The following is a 6,513-nucleotide window of genomic DNA, read 5'->3' on the forward strand; positions in this document are numbered from 1 at the left end:
CAGCCATCAGCCTATCAACCCCGACCGTGTCTAACACCCAGAATGAGGAAGTGAAATATGCAAAGAAACAGAGTCAAGTGTCAGAACAGATAGCTCCCGGAGATGGACGACTGCTTAGGAGACAGGAGGTTGTGGGTTCAATCCCTATTTGGTGCAGTGAGTTTTAGGTGTAATTCCCAGAATGAGGAGGTGAAATATGCAAAGAAACAGAGTCAAGTGTCAGAACAGATAGCTCGTGGAGATGGACGACTGCTTTGAAGACAGGAGGTTATGGGTTCAATCCCTATTTGGTGCAGTGAGTTTTAGGTGTAATTCCCAGAATGAGGAGGTGAAATATGCAAAGAAACCTAGTCAAGTGTCAGAACAGATAGCTTGTGGAGATGGACGACTGCTTAGAAGACAGGAGGTTATGGGTTCAATTCTTATGTGTGGCAGTGAATTTTAAGGTCCAACTCCCAAATGACGAAGTCAAATATACGAAACGAACATCTCAAAGTGTGTGACGTAATGGCGTGGTTACGCTCTCCCCGGTTTGTACGCTGTCGAGCCGGGTTCGATTCTCACCCTAGGGCGGACATCAATCCAGTGCCGGAGGGAGTTTGAGCAGTGAGTCTCCTCCCCGGTCTCCAGAGAAATAAATGGAGAGGGTTATGCTATTTTCTTTATTAAAAATGTAGCTGCACAGCACAAAAATTAAAAAAAATTTGAACAATCCCCCCTTCTTTGTTTTAGATCACAGAGTAACCACAGGGTGGAAGAAGAGGGGGAGGATGAAGAAGAAAAGGAACTCCGTCGTCGTCTTCTTCTTCAGGTCAGGTCTGGAAACTCTGCCCTCATCTGAGGAGAAAAGAAGAAAAGGACAACATTAAAATGTGCATCACATTTACATACATGTATGAATATCAATACTACTGCAACAATAATGACTTCAACAACTACTAATAATAATCAACTTGATGATTACCAAATGTTTGTTCCATGTGTTCCCGTTCTCGTCTCCTCCAGGCCCTTCATGTGTCTTTGGTCATTCAGCAGTCTGAAGAAAAAACAGAGACATACTCTGTTTTCATTTTCGACATACTATGACTTTTTTTTTCATATTTCTTCCACATACTATACTATGACTTTTTTCAACTTCTTGACATGCTATGTTATGACTTTTTTCAACATAGTGTATTATGACATTTGTAATTGTTTTCGACATACTATACTATGACTTTTTTCAACTTCATGACATGCTATGGTATGTCAAAAAGCATAGCACATACTATGACTTTATTGACAAACTATATTTTGACTTTTTTCACTTTTTTCGACATACTATACTATGACTTGTTTTTCAGATTTTTTTCCACATACTATACTATGACATTTCCACATGACTTTCCCACTTATTTCGACATACTATACTGTGACATTTATTATTTATTTCGACAAACTATACTATGTATTTTTTTTACGTACTATACTATGACTTTATTGACAAACTATATTTGGACTTTTTTTTCACTTTTTTCGATATACTATACTATGATTTTATCTAGACTTTTTTAAACATACTATGACTTTATCGACATACTATATTTTTACTTTTTTCGACATATTATGACTTTTTTCAACTTCTTGACATGCTATGCTATGTCAAAAAGCATAGCATAGCACATACTATGACTTTATCGACGTACTATATTTTGACTTTTTTTCACTTTTTTCGACATACTATACTATGACTTTTTTTTCAGATTTCTTTCCACATACTATACTATGACTTTTTTCCACATGACTTTCCCACTTATTTCGACATACTATACTGTGACATTTATTATTTATTTCGACATCCTATGTATTTTTTTTTTACATACTATACTATGACTTTATTGACAAACTATATTTTCACTTTTTTCACTTTTTTCGATATACTATACTATGATTTTATCTAGACTTTTTTAAACATACTATACAATGACTTTATCGACGTACTATATTTTCACTTTTTTTCACTATTTTCGACATACTATATTTTTACTTTTTTCGACATATTATGACTTTTTTCAACTTCATGACATGCTATGGTATGTCAAAAAGCATAGCACATACTATGACTTTATTGACAAACTATATTTTGACTTTTTTCACTTTTTTCGACATACTATACTATGACTTGTTTTTCAGATTTTTTTCCACATACTATACTATGACTTTTTTCCACATGACTTTCCCACTTATTTCGACATACTATACTATGACTATTTTCACTTTTCTTCGACATACTATGCTATGACTTTTGGTTACTTTTTTCAACATACTATATTATGACATTTTTAATTTTTTTCCACATACTATACTATGACATTTCCACATGACTTTCCCACTTATTTCGACAGACTATACTGTGACATTTATTATTTATTTCGACATACTATACTATGTATTTTTTTTACGTACTATACTATGACTTTATTGACAAACTATATTTGGACTTTTTTTCACTTTTTTCGATATACTATGATTTTATCTAGACTTTTTTAAACATACTATACTATGACTTTATCGACATACTATATTTTTACTTTTTTCGACATATGACTTCTTTCAACTTCTTGACATGCTATGCTATGTCAAAAAGCATAGCATAGCACATACTATGACTTTATCGACGTACTATATTTTGACTTTTTTCGACATACTATACTATGACTTTTTTTCAGATTTCTTTCCACATACTATACTATGACTTTTTTCCACATGACTTTCCCACTTATTTCGACATACTATACTGTGACATTTATTATTTATTTCGACATCCTATGTATTTTTTTTACATACTATGACTTTATTGACAAACTATATTTTCACTTTTTTCACTTTTTTCGATATACTATGATTTTATCTAGACTTTTTTTAAACATACTATACAATGACTTTATCGACGTACTATATTTTCACTTTTTTCGACATACTATATTTTTACTTTTTTTGACATATTATGACTTTTTTCAACTTCTTGACATGCTATGCTATGTCAAAAAGCATAGCATAACACATACTATGACTTTATTGACAAACTATATTTTCACTTTTTTCGACATACTATACTATGACTTTTTTTTCAGATTTTTTTTCCACATACTATACTATGACTTTTTACCACATGACTTTCCCACTTATTTCGACATACTATACTATGCATTTTTTTTACATACTATATGTTCCGTACAGTGTCTTGTATGTATACATGTTGTAGGCCTACATGTATTGTGTTCTGTTTTGTGTTGTTGGTTTGTGTTGTTGTTCTGTCTCCTCCCACCGTTTTCATTCTCCTCCTTCTCAGATGTGTGCACCTGGTTCCAATCATTGATCATCACCACACCTGTTCCAGATCTCCTCTCAGCCATTCCCCTTTAAATAGCCCCCATTTGTGTTAGAGAAGGTTGTTGCTTTTTGGGTTGAGCTGTGGCAGAGCTCTGGTTGAGCTCTGGTTGATTTTGCTTGGTTTTGCTGGTTCATTGATGAACCTTTAGTTAAAACACCTTTGTTAAAACCATTTACTTTAGCAGCCTACTTTTGTTTTGTCTTGTGTTAATTCTTTGTTGTGCGCACAGGGACAAACGAGGATAGGTAAGATACCCTGGGTATACATATTACATGCACGTAGGTTTACCTTTTGTTAAAACCCCGGATTAGAGTGAGCACCACCCGCTGTACTTTTGGGTGCTTAGCACCTGTCAATGGGGGTGGGTTTATTTATGTTCTTTTCTTTGGTGCCACTGACAGTCCTCTGATCCCTGTTGCTTTTCTGTAAATAAATACTTTATTTAATTCATATTGGGTCCTGGTTTTGTGTGACTACACCCTCACTTGCTCAACCTGGTGCATTATGTTACGTCCTTCTACTCCGAGCCACCAAGGGGGCGTAACAAAGAGAATTACTTTTATTTATGACATGCTATACTATGACTTTGACATTATTAGATAGATGTATAAGATATACTATCATTGTTTTAATAGTTACTTGCATTTAATTACATTTAGGGCCCTTTAGGTCACAAAATAACTCCCAATAATTAAATGGAGATCTTCACTGTCTGTCAGTCCATTAATATGGCTACAAGATAACAAATAATAAAATAAATAAATAAAACATTCATGTCAAGGTGGTCAAGTGATTTTACTATACTCCACAATTCAAGCATAGTCTATTTTTGATTATATACTACACTGACATTTTTGACAAGACATACTTTTTTTCCCCTTCTATTTTGATAATATTTGTATTGCATACTATACTATGGTATTTGTATGACATATTTATGAAATTTGACACAATGGAATAATAAGCAAAAATAATTGACATACTAAACTATGACTTTTTAAAAAAATGATATTTTTATGGCATACTATGTTTATTATTACTGTTTAATGGTATACTATGACATTTCTTATCGAATACTATTTTTTAAAATATTTTAATAACATACTAAATTATTGTTTTATTGCATACTATACTTTGATATATTTTCATGATTCTTTTAATAGCACAGTATATTGCTGATTTCTTTTAATAAACTAAGACATTTTTATGGCATAATATTGAGCTATATTTTATGGCATATTATACTAATGCATTTTTCATTTTTTATGACATAGTATAGGATGAATTTTTATTATATTTGGTACGACATTATAATATCACATTTAATGGCATTGTAAGGAACTACATTTTTTTTATATAAATTGATTTCAAACAGTGTACATTTTTATTACAATAAATTGTGGTATTTTAATGACATACTATACTATAACTTTTTTAATGTTACTTAATTATGGACATTTTAAATGGCCTACTATATGATGACATTTTTAATGACACTTACTATACTATGACCTTTTAAAATATGTTTTATTACATACTATATTATTAATGTTTGAAGTCATACTATTTTATGACATTTTGATGACAGGCTGTATTGTGACTCTTTAATGGCAAACAATAATATATTATTTTGTATGACACTTTATTATAAAACAATGTATGGCATGCCATACAGACATTGTTTAATTCTTTTTTGGTTTGCCATTATTTATTTTATGGCATACTATACTATGACATTCTAATGGCATATTTATGACTACTGCTACACCTACAACAGCAACTTCTGCAACTACTAAAATTTGATTTGATAATTACCAAATGTTTGTTTCATACGCTGCAGTTCTCGTCTCTCCTCCAGGCACTTCAAGCGTCTTTGTTCATTCAGCAGTCTGACAAAAAAACAGAGGAAAACATTAACATATATAAAAAAGTATGGGGCAACTTTAAATGATGTACAAACAAACAGCAACGGACAATGCTACATAGTATCACTTCAAATAATAAATACAGCAATACTTATTTTTTAAATGTATAGTTGAGTTTATATTAAGCACCAACACTGGAAACTTGAGAATTGCTCAATATTCATAAATAAAATCACAAAGACATGAAGGATTTGACGAACCTGAAGACTCATCCATAGTTCCCAAGAATCGTTTAGACACCACTCCACCTGCAACCGCCTATACGAGGAAACACAAAATAATAATAATTTCAAGTTGAACAATATTACACACATTCAAAACAACCTTGGTGTATAAATGAAATAAAACATCTGCATTGAAAAATTATTGTTTACTTGATTTTCATTTTTTGTTACATTGTTGGATGAGGCCTCCTATTTCCATAAATGTTAAAAAACTAAGTTTCTGTTTGACTTTTTGTTTTATCCCTTTAGAAAAAAAATGTATGCATGTTTTTAAATTAATTTAAGTAAATAAAAATATTTTCTTCAGTTTAATATTATACAAACCTGAATTAAGTTACAGCTAAAAAAATTATAATTTATAAATTTGAAAAAATGGTAAAAAAAGAAGGTTAAAAACATACAAATAGTGGCATCCAAGACTATATATATATATATATATATATATATATATATATATATATATATATATATATAGTGGGTACGGAAAGTATTCAGACCCCTTTAAATTTTTCACCCTTTGTTTCATTGCAGCCATTTGCTAAAATGGCTGCAATGAAACTTTTTCTCATTAATGTACACTCAGCAACCCATCTTGACAGAAAAAAACAGAAATGTAGAACTTTTTGCAAATTTATAAAAAAGAAAAAACTGAAATATCACATGGTCATAAGTATTCAGACCCTTTGCTCAGTATTGAGTAGAAGCACCCTTTTGAGCTAGTACAGCCATGAGTCTTCTTGGGAATGATGCAACAAGTTTCTCATACCTGGATTTGGGGATCCTCTGCCATTCTTCCTTGCAGATCCTCTCCAGTTCTGTCAGGTTGGATGGTGAACGTTGGTGGACAGCCATTTTCAGGTCTCTCCAGAGATGCTCAATTGGGTTTAGGTCAGGGCTCTGGCTGGGCCAGTCAAGAATGGTCACAGACTTGTTCCGAAGCCACTCCTTTGTTATTTTAGCTGTGTGCTTCGGGTCATTGTCTTGTTGGAAG

The 6,513-nt window shown here is 32.0% G+C and overlaps 1 long non-coding RNA gene across 1 annotated transcript; it reads right to left on the reverse strand.

The window, feature by feature from the left end:
- Positions 1-751: 751 nt before the first annotated feature.
- Positions 752-5,558, reverse strand: LOC129111560 (uncharacterized). The gene is made up of 4 exons (XR_008532333.1): positions 5,499-5,558; positions 5,189-5,262; positions 965-1,036; positions 752-837 (listed from the first exon to the last, which is right to left on the reverse strand). It is a non-coding gene; the product is annotated as an uncharacterized LOC129111560 (long non-coding RNA).
- Between the last annotated feature and the right edge of the window lie 955 nt (positions 5,559-6,513).

Source organism: Anoplopoma fimbria, chromosome 22 (assembly GCF_027596085.1).
Source record: "Anoplopoma fimbria isolate UVic2021 breed Golden Eagle Sablefish chromosome 22, Afim_UVic_2022, whole genome shotgun sequence".
Lineage (NCBI taxonomy): Eukaryota > Metazoa > Chordata > Actinopteri > Perciformes > Anoplopomatidae > Anoplopoma > Anoplopoma fimbria.